The 11301-nt window shown below is 39.4% G+C and overlaps 2 long non-coding RNA genes across 5 annotated transcripts in view; one reads left to right on the top strand and one right to left on the bottom strand.

Annotated features, from left to right (window-relative positions):
* The window catches only part of LOC111243032 (uncharacterized), a 22810-nt gene extending 18281 nt beyond the window's left edge, over positions 1-4529 (top strand). The window contains exons 3-4 of the long non-coding RNA XR_015330058.1: positions 2001-2192; positions 2683-4529. This is a non-coding gene — a long non-coding RNA (uncharacterized LOC111243032). The remainder of the gene's footprint in view (positions 1-2000; positions 2193-2682) is intronic.
* Positions 1-9260, bottom strand: part of LOC111252352 (uncharacterized) — a 12581-nt gene extending 3321 nt beyond the window's left edge. For 2 of the 4 annotated variants that reach the window (XR_015330048.1, XR_002674171.2), the window contains exons 1-3: positions 7949-9260; positions 7444-7496; positions 438-729 (exon numbers count right to left, since the gene is read on the bottom strand). This is a non-coding gene — a long non-coding RNA (uncharacterized LOC111252352). Of the gene's footprint in view, positions 1-437; positions 730-4797; positions 6944-7443; positions 7497-7948 lie in introns of those variants that run through there. The other 2 variants (XR_015330049.1, XR_015330051.1) reach the window with 2 other exon arrangements.
* Between the last annotated feature and the right edge of the window lie 2041 nt (positions 9261-11301).

The raw sequence follows: 11301 nt of genomic DNA on the forward strand, positions 1-11301 counted from the left end.
TTGAACGATATTCAATATTTTGTTTATTTCGCGGCTGCAACATATTCGCTTGGATATACCTCTATCTATAGCGAAATAACCACACATTTTACATAAGTAAAAAAAAATCTACTTATGTTACATACGGTATCTATCCCCTAGAATACAAGTTGAATAATTGGCTTTATAAAATAAACTTCGCTTACACAAATTGTGTAGTGTAAATAAAAATAATTGTTGAATTTGAAAGTATTTTTTGCCGAATATGCTCAACAAACTTCCTGTAATTTGAGTAAAAACGCGCTAACGTACAACTTTGTATAGTAGTTGTGTCGGGACATACGTGTCACAGGCTTTGTAACTATTAAATGTGTAAATCACGAAATTAAGACTTATTATTAAAGTTATAGCAGGCTAGCCTTGTTACACAACCGACAATTGTGATTAGTATTGCTCACCTATGGGTAGTTCGAGATGATTGCCTGTATAGGTAGCACCATCACTAGCTGTAGGAGTTATTTCAATGAGATTTTTGTTATTTACTGGTTTTGTTAAATGATCTTCATGGCCACCTTCAAGGACGGCCATTCCCAGCACCCCTGTCGCCAATAGCTCATCTCCCAAAAATTCAGCTTCATCCACCGTTTCTTCTTCTTCTTCCAATTTATCCTCCATAGCTACTATATACTCTAGTGTTTTTATCGATTCGTCTTGAGACGAGATGCTCTCGACTGGCCGCACCCGATCAACCTAACATAGCAACAATAACAACAATGAATTCCAGAAACAAAATTGTTTGCTAAATGAGATTATTATACGAAGTGTTTTTTTTTTTTTGGCACCTCTTGACATTAACATTAAATGTTAAAAATGATTATTCATGTGCAACGTATTCGTCATACTATACTATTTGATGGAGATTTCCTATCTAGTTAACGTATAATATATATATATATATATATTACACGTTATATACACACGAAACTTGGCTTGTTTTTAGCGACTGTTTACCACCATAGCAAATAGCATTAACTAGGTAATATTGAGACTGAATTATAATTGTGCTAACCTAATAGATACATTAGGGTGCCATTCAAGTTATTAGAAATAACTAGATGGGAACTCGCTCACACGACTGTAATATCTTGAAATGCTCACCCAATGTGAAAGAGGTGCCACTCCTAGGGAGGGTTGTTTCCAGTTCTACGAAAATGTACGTACATGGAACGTGAGATGCATCTAAACTAGAAACCAACAGGACTGACAGATTCTAACACTAACCAAGATTGAATTTATTGGCTCGTTCACAGTAGTACTCACTTATATAGAACCTGTTTAGGAAGGTTCTCAATCGGGTAAGTGGGCCCTTTTTTCAATCGTACAATAGAAGAAACCAATGAGCTAAACAAGCTGCATTATCTATTCCCATTTGAAGATGTTTTCATAGAGTATATGATTTTACGTGCAATTGTTTTATCTGTGAAAATGGTTAACTTATATCGCCGTCCTTGATCAGTATATACTAATTTTAGGAAGTCCGGTGAATTTGTAAAAACCGTACTTTTATAAAACCGTTCATAAAAATCAATGTGTTTATAGTTCCTATTATTCAGTTAAATGATATTGAAAAAAATGTTTGTCGTATGAATGAACGTATGAACGTTGTCTGAAATGAAAATGTATTATCATGCATTTTGAAAAAGGAAAAGGACTAATTAAGGAACGATGAAACACGCAAAAAAAAACAGTGTTTCATATCGGCAAATTATCCGTCCAGATATCTATTTAATAACAATTTAAATTGATAAGTTCAGCCTGACGTTAGGTTAGGTTTCAATTCTTCTACCAGTCATTGGTGTTGAAAACCCAATTATTTCTAGCAGTAAAAATATGGGCATTTTATGAAAAGGTCAGTGAATAGAAACGGATACGTGTGTAATGACCAGCTAAATAAAAGAGTTTGTACCTCATAATGCACCACCGTTAATTCACACGTATGTCCCCTTTCTTGTCTACGGTAGACACGTCAGCAGACGACGTTGCTAAGTCCCTCCCGAGGAAAGAACAAAGCTTCAACCGGGAATAACTCTGACACCGCTGAGGTTATTCTAGCCTTGTCCAGATACGATACTAGGCTTCCCCATGGAAATATTTTGGTACGTCTTCTAACCAAAAGTACTGGAAATGATTGAGCTACTGGCGACTAGTACAGGGTAAGCAACTAGAGAGAAAAAATCGGTTAGCGTATAGATGTAGGATAGAAAAGAATATCGCCGTTCTCTAAGAACAACGGTCAGTGATGAACTCGTTAATAGTCCAATCCTAACGTACATCATAGATCAGATTTTCCGGAAGTTGCATTTGCACGCGAGCTAGAAATGCCCTTTCATGCAAGTGTACTCGACAACCCGAATCTCATTTATCTGATCACTATTCCATCCATGAGAGTAGCATTTTTTTGCGATCTTAGATGGGTCGAGGCTAGGTAGACATTAGCAGAAGAGGATGGATAGATAGCTACGTTAAAACTACAAACTCGAGTGAATTCGTAAAACACGCTAACATAACATGATCCATACATTCTACGAAAAGGCGAAACTAACCGAAGGCCTTTAGCCAAACTTTTAGGCTGATATCTCTACCTTTTTTCAATAGCCCAGTGTCTGTTTCTTCTTTGTATTAAAAATTTGATCTTCGCAACAGGAAACTCTACCTGCTCGTTCCACCGAACTGAGCCGTCAACAGATGGACACTGCGTGGCCAGTTGGCGAGAAAAATATGAGAAGCAGCTGTTTACGTCCGCGGTTTATAGCGAAACCCCAACAAGGCTATCAACGTGGCTGAAGGGCATTTGTTATTTCAAAGTTAAATGTGATCTAAATTTTCTAGTTACTATCTAATATTTTCACCGCAGATCAAGTTCAAGCCCTAATACACTGCCTTTTAGTTCTGCAGGAAGGTATAGACGTCGGGAAAGCCTTTGGAGCTTAGATTAGAAAAACCTACTAGCCATTGATGAATTTAGGCTTAATACTGGCTTTTCTTGATAATCTAGAGTACTCAATACAGATATCAGATGTGAAAAGATCCTAGCTTGGAGTAATTGGTATGTAATAATAAATTTAGTTACCCCTTTTTGTTAGGTACCGGAAGTTAAGGAATAATGATAAACTTATTAACGTCATGTCGTTAGAGATTTTTCTAGTTGCACGGTAACTAGGAACTTATGACGAAAATATCTGGGAGTCCAATGTGGCAAATCTTTCTAAGATCCAGTCCGCTTTGTTCCGTGGTCGACACACATACTCGCCAATTTTGTTCTATGCTCGTCATACTATTTCAACATATTATAGAAGTTAAGTTCAGGTTTTGGGCTAACTGTAGAGGAAGATGACTCTGTTGCTGGCGTACCGAAAACGAACTGCATTTCATCATTTCTACCTAACGTAACCGAACCTAATAAAACCTACGAATATTTCCCTGGCTATCTTGTTTTAAACTACTGATGGTCTACTGATGGTACTGGCTAAGGATTTTTTAAGCTGGAACCCTGTCGTCGTTTTAGAACGCGATGTAAGGGAAGCAAGCTTATGGCATAGCTGCTCATTCATTATGCCCGCAGTTTTAAAAGTTCGGAAGAAATGGGCAATACAATGAACCTTCGAAATTCAAGCCTTGACACTAAATTGAGATAAAAATTTAGCTGTGAAAAATTAAGTGAATATTGCCAATATTGGTCTAAGCATTTTTCAAACTATATCCAATCGCTATTTTAAACAACTGCCCTGAATGTTATTTTTCTAGAAGATTATACTTGAGCTGCGTTTACCTTTCCAGGCTGCTATAGAAAATTTACTCCGATGTATCTTTAAAATACACAGAACGTAAAATTGATTTGTTTTTTTACAAGTGAAGGTATGTTTGTTCTCATTTATCTGTGGAATATTGCCGTATGCTTATAGCTACCTTAACGTGTGACGCATGGCTCTCGATTGCACGTGAGTGCGTACGCGGAGCAAGCTTTGTCGAGTACTGCATCGGAACGAATGACTGTATAGCACAGGAATGGGTTCAGCAATTTTCAAAGACGCTTTTAAAAAATGCTTCATAATTTCTTCATGTGGGTGACGTATATCGAAGAAAAATACTCGTGCCAAAAACGCAATAGAGGACTACTGTTAATGTTATCATAGCCAGAAGATCGTGTATTTATGCTTTTCTTGGTCCGGTAAAGGTGATTGATTTTATTCGATTTGAGTGAGTACATAAACTTGATGTGCTAAAGAGATACAGGTGCAGCGTCGTTGAAAAATTTTTGCATGAAGATCAACTGTGTTAACAGCAATAGAAGATCGGATAAAAACGACAGGTCCGATGAGTAATCAGAAGAACACTCAAAGAGAATATTTAATTTGATATTCGATCTAATTTTCGGAGCCTTCACAAACGATTTTATCGAAAAAATTGAGAGCATCACACGTGAATCATGACACTTTATCCTGGAACGAAACTTCGCAGGTTTCATATTATATGTACACACGTTCACGTAATACCAGTACGTAATATACTAAATATATATACAATATATATATACAATACGTAATATAATAAAAATCTGCTACAATACAAGTTACCAGTGTAACTTGTATTGTAGCAGATTTCTATAGAAAAGCGTGTAGGAAGTATTCATTTCGTTGATATGTATAAGGTATTCAATCTATTCCCAAAAGTAACACTTTTCTACCCAAATCGGGCAAGGGTACACCTGTAGACTGAATATAGATAATGAAAAGAATGACTCACAGGTGATAACAGCACAACTGGGGTAGTATTTGAATAATCTACCCACATTTATTTATCCTTATTAACTTAATATCTATCGATATCATGATACAGGTTCCTAAAGTGTTGTTTGCAGCCTCTATAGTGGCTCTTTTGTATTTCTCAAAGAAAGATGTTCTATCTTAGGGATCGATTAATGTGCCTGTCGCCGTCGGGAGGTTGGCATAGTAAATTTATAAAATCCTGATTCCATATAGGGCCATATTCGCGCCATAGGCAATTTCCGTGTGATCAGTTAGAAACGTATTCAAGCCTGTGCTCAAGGCGACAGGCCCAAGGCACACAAAGCATTTGTCGAAAATGTTATTATCCTATTTAGCTTTGTAAAGCATCCATGGTAGTAACAATTTAGGTCTATTATCTTTCGCTTAAAACTTTGTATGATGGGTGCCATGGAGCAATAGATCTGCTGTCTGTTTCAGATAGTCTTGATAAGGTTGAGACACATCGTATGGCTTATTGTTGCAACCATGAAATCCTATAACTGCTTATAAAATATATATAATATATTTCTTTTTTTTTTTCAACAGGTTTTCTGATTCAGAGCTAAATCTTCGTTAGATGAAGTAGAACGGTGGATTATATAGTGGACGCATATGACAGCAGACGTGATATTGACTGAGTTCAGCCCTGCATATCAATGCATTTACAATTAGGTCCGAAACAATAATGGTATTTGCAATTGCGAAAATAATTAATGGAGGATTACTTTTTAGAGCCGAGAATCAACTTGGAAGCGCCCGAGGTTTACATTTTTTTAAGTAAACTTTAAATTTTTTTCAATTTAACCTTTCTACCCCCTCCCGTTTTTTGTGGCAACTTCAATCGGCCGCTTCTACATCAGATTTGAATCGATCTCCTTAAAACAAAAAATTTCTCTCGTAAAGGAACAGGTCTAGTTTCTTCAGTTACTGTTCTTCGCTAAAGCGACGAAGCGTACTAGACATTCGCCAGAGGAACTTTGTTAAGAGTATTTTCTCACATAGGGTTAGTCTTTGGCACGTCCCCCTTGCTTTTCCGTTGTATCACATCTGAGTTGACATTCCTGCTGGATAGAAACAGCATCCATCTTCTGATTTCTCCAGACTCACACATAACTCCAATACAGACAAAGCAGTTTCGCTACCATACAGGTTACCAGGTCTGCTGCTCAATTCGCCTCTAGCTCATTCTCCTACCTAGCACTCCACCGGCATCGTCCGTGCTAGCGGTGGCAACTTGAAAGCGGTGAACGTCCTATACGTTCCATGCTATATGCTCTCAAGCGAGTGAGCTTTTCACGCGACGTCTCACCGCCCCCCGCCCCCCGCCTCAGCGTCTATAACTTCAATGTCTATAAGCGCCCCGCGCCTCTGTCTGTCTGTCTGTACCGTCCAGCTATGTGCAGTACCTGCATTCGCTGGCAATAACTATCGCCTTCACTGTTACACTGCATTGTCAGTCAGTGAGTAGGTGCTTGCGAAACTCCGCTACCCCCTCCCCCCGTCAAGTCAGCCGATCTGCTTAAGCTTCGGAAAGCGGTTTACTCAGAGGCGTTTTCTAGCCAACGACGATAAGGCGGGCTGACCTGCTGGCCTAGCGACTGATGCAGCCAGCCAGCATCAAGCGTCGTTAAACCTGGTTTTTCTTTTCGGAAATGTCAACGTAGTGAACGAAGCGGCCTTTACGTTCCTCGCGTCTGCGGCAGCCCCAACTGCCTCAGTACCTACTCAAGGATTGGTGGCACCAGCGCGGTGCCACCACTTCTGTTCGAGGTCAAAATGAAAATGGCTGCTATTTGTGCTCCTTATTTTGCTGGTGTCAGCACTGCTGATGCCGGCGCAATTGTTGTTGGTGTTGCTACAGCCTCCGCTGGTCCCCCGCCATTCTGGTCGTTGTTCTGTTCTGTGGATCTGTTCTCTCGAAATCTGTTGTTTCCTATGCAAAACAATGGAAGAGACAAGATGTTGCACGACGTTTCCGAGCCACCGCGGCGGCGATGATGAAAACGCTGATAGTCGACGTTCAACAATGCCAAAATCGAGGAAAGGAACAAGGAATAATTTCATGCCAAGGTCGACGACTGCTAACAGTTACTTTTGCCATGCCCGCCTTATAAAGTTCCTTACACGCACGTGGTCACCTACGCAGAGCGGACACAATAGCGGGCACGGACAATTCGAAACTATCCCTCGACATTCGCAAGAGGAACTTTTCTCACATAGGGTTAGTGTTTGGAGACGGGCTACTGTAGTTAGCGCCTTAAGCGCCTGCGCTTTAAAAGTGAAACGGCAAACTTTATGGAGCTCTATCCTGTAGGCTGAGTTATATCTGTTATCTTCAATTTTACCAGCTTCACTCACGAAGATTGCCATATTTGAGGGCACGCCGCAGTACACTTTGACCGCCTCTCATTATTTAGGTCTAAACATCACTACCTACCTACGAGATCTTTAAAATGATATAAAATTATTGTGCTTTTATTACGACTATCTCTGCCTACAGCTTACTGGATAAACCAACTGAGATCACACCCTATATATATATATATATATATAGGGTGTGATCGGTATATATATATATAAAGGGCATCGGTAAACAGTTGCATTGACGGTGTAGAGTAATGGGATTATCTAAATTTACCTTTGAAGTGCGACACTCCTACAAAAGTACTCCGTGTCGAAGATCCGTTGTACCTGAATGAGTCAATAGTAGTCACTTGTCTCGTATTGCTGCCGTATATCGAAGTGACATATTGAACAAATAGCACAGTATGACAATGATAACATAAAATTTATAAGCATAAATTAAAGCAATTTTTTTTACGTGTTTACTTAAGGCTATTGTAACGTTTAAACATGAAGGCATAGTGATTAAGTTTCTTCAGAGAAAGCAATACTTAATGGAACGATAAGATTCGTTATCTTGCAATATCACCATATGTTTTTATGGCATGTACACTTGAATCGGACAATCTACATTTCGTTGATATAAACAATAATTATGTAGTTATACGTTATGACGAAAACGCAGTTCAGGAGCGTAATCGTGCGAGACAAGTGTAGCTGATAAAGTGAAGAAATAATGGTGGGCCAACTATTGACCATGCTAACTTTTGTCGGTATCGTCCGGTCTCTGCAGTACTTACCTCCAGCGTGGGAAGGACCAATGGTTTGCAAATATCCAGAAGCTGAATTCGTCAACTGGATTGATGAGTGCACCGCGGCCTGCAAAGTCTATATGCCTGAACTTTATAGCTATACCCTTAAGCGTTATATAGCACATTCGAAATTATGCAATGATGAAACAGGAAGATGCGCTAAAGGTTCTGCTAAAGATGATCCGTATGAGTTATCTCCAGAGGTATTCGGTGATTTTGGACATTGCGTAACGGGTTCGCAGTATGCGGTAAATAACACAGACCAACAGGAACGAGCGGAAAGGCAGCCTTCGATGAGAACGATAGTGACAGCTGGAGAGAAACACAGTAACTTCAGACATATGTCAGGGATAGATGATGAAATCAGTGCGATTTGGGAGCAGCAGGATTCGAAGTAACTTCATTTACCGGCGCTCGATAGATCGTGTCGGGTTGTATCTTATAACTTAATTATCGTGAACGAACGCTTTGTGTGGTTGGCTCGAACTATTTTTTCGGGTTTAGAGCGGATTGCCGATTGTTACGCTCAAGCCGAGCATAATTCTCAATACTTGGGACGGCCTAAAAGAACTCCTTTCCCTTTACAAGCGATTCTTATTTAATAAATATTTAATCTTCGTTAACAGAAATCCGTTGAGTGAAATAGATAGATATAGAAAGAAACTCCAGGTAGCCTTACAACAGTAAAGCCTCATACGATGTGGCGGTATAGCAACAGACAAGATACTTCATATATGAAGTTCATCATTCGAAAAAAATTCATTCTACGAAACCGGAACGAAAAGTGTGTGCGCCTCACAGAAGGAACATAATACGGGGCCGCGCTTACTGTTCAACATTGCAACGGTCACTCTGCGGAAACATGTCACGATAGCGTATACTATAATATTTCATGCTTGCAACCTGTCAACCGACTTCGACGGGGCGTAATGGAACGGTCGACCCCGTTCTACTACTACCGAGCATATGAACTGAGGGCGCCTGAAGTCCACGAGTATGCTCATATTAAATATGGCACACTTCGGTTTCTTAGACGCAGGCGTAAATTGGCTGAAACGATAACTTACGACGCAGAGCGTAAACAATGTCGACAGGTAGTTTTGTGTCATAAAATTGCCATATCATAGCGCTCCAGCTCCTGTGAATTGTGTGTGTGCGTCTTTGGGCGCGGTACCGCGGGCTGCTTAAGACGTACACGGCACGTGTTTCAGTTTGCTCTTATAATCTATTTAGTGATTTTCCATTTTAATAACGTGAAAAATAATTCGTATCGTTTGACTGTGAACGAATTTTTCATTGGTCTTGATAATGGCGAACTGTTAACGTACCACCTAGAAGGAAACCAGAGAAAAACGAAACAGACGGTTATCGAACGATACATTTTTACAAAAGTATTTACTCGGACTCATTACCCTTGTAACATATTAAGACCCCAACCAAATTACCCGTGTGCTTTTTCCAGTCAATATATTATCTCGGTAGAAATGAATGCTTATTTGCAGATTTGTTACGTCTTTGTATTTATTTCTCACCTGCTAACAGAAACCTATTTTATTGTTGCTTGCCTCAGGTGATGACCCCTAATTTACCCCTAACTTCGGTTATTAATGAATGCAATGAGCGCCTCTCTGGGTGTGCAAACTAAGTATCAATATGAGTACGTAAAGGGCGGCTTACGGTAAAAAAAAGCCTACACTTTTCCGTTTACGTAGATGTGAACGAAATACACACACACGCTCAAGGGCTGTCTGTTTTTCTGAAAGCCATGTAATACTCGAGTTGAGATATTTGTTCGCTTTTGGAGAACTTCAACTGCACGTTTATGAAAACTGTGTATTTATGTTCTACAATATAATAGCGAGTTGTTTTGCGTACCCCGTGCGACTCGAAACGCATCTTCGTTCCTGTCCGGCAAACTTCAAAACGCTTAGTCAAATGGTCATAACTAAGCTTGGGCTCTGAAAATCCAAATCGCGTTTTGACGGTTTCAACGCAATGTGTACACCCGGGCTGGTCATGTGCAGGAATATGCTAACTTCGCTCCAAAAAGTTACCCTATTTGTAATTAATCTTTTCGTATCGAATAATGTGAGTGTGGTGGACTTAAACGGTTTCGAATAAAGATAGACGCTCTTTTGGTTTCTTTCGGGTCGAAGTCAGTGGTACAGGAAACTTTTATTACCGTTACAATTGGTGGTGACGGCGTAAGCGCCAATGTTGTATAATTATTGCTAAAACAATTGTGTTATTATTTCTAGAAACACACAGATATTTGAATAATCAAAGAGACAAAATGGAGTACTGGAGGGAATGTATTCTTTCCAGTCACTCCTCTCGCATGTTATTTTACAATGGTCGCTTTTACAAAAAGTAATTTTCAAAAAAAGTACAACCTGCGTACGCCCAAAGCATTTATATTCTGTACCCGTTTTTCTTCATTTTAATAACTACAAAGGCAAAGCATCTCCTTCGTTTTGGTATCTAATTATGGTATCTATTTTATCGAGAAACTACCTGATGAGTGTCAGACTGAAGAGGACATCAAAGCCCTATGTTCCGTAAACCTCCTAAAAATGTGAGAAGTAAAATAGTTTTACGTTAAGCAAATACACTTTTGAGAGCTAGCTTTCTGCGACTTGGTAAGTATCGATATTATTAAATATATGTTAATGCTATTTTTATTTTGTAGTCGATGGAGGGCCCGGGAAAAAACTTTCTAGCAAAAAATGAAAGTTACTTTTGAAAAAAACTTATGCGAAACCACGAATTGGAACGTGAAAGCACGCTTTATTAACACTAATTTTATTTTGCAATTTGCAACTATCAACAGTTTTCGTAATCGTTAGCCAACCGTCGTACATATAGTGGGTTAACGTAGGGTTACATAGTGCTAAAAAACAACCCAATGGTACAGTGGTAACGCATTTGTACTCTGACTAGAGCGATACAAGTGGTTGAAATTCGAATTTGGGCTTGGACACATGTGGGTCCTGCAGTAAAAATCTGAGTACACAAAAAAGTTTTCACTATATAGAAGTGGTGTATTCTACTGCTCGCCTTGTCCAAATTGATCTCGTAGAAGTCCGGATTCTGGTAGATCTTTGAGGCACACCAAACATCAATACCGACGCCTGTTGCGAAAGAGACAGCTGAATGTCAGTTTATAAAGATTGTCAGGAATAATGCGGCCGCGTATTTTTACACGAATGGCATCAGGAGGTCTCACTAACCTCCTGATGCCATTCGTGCTGCCATATTTCACGTGATACGTCTGTAACTAGAATTAGCTAATCTATTTGAATTACAGCACGGCCGTTCAAAAGATAGCGCCCGACCGAATT

Source organism: Varroa destructor, unplaced genomic scaffold (assembly GCF_002443255.2).
Source record: "Varroa destructor unplaced genomic scaffold, Vdes_3.0 BEIS01000001.1, whole genome shotgun sequence".
NCBI lineage: Eukaryota > Metazoa > Arthropoda > Arachnida > Mesostigmata > Varroidae > Varroa > Varroa destructor.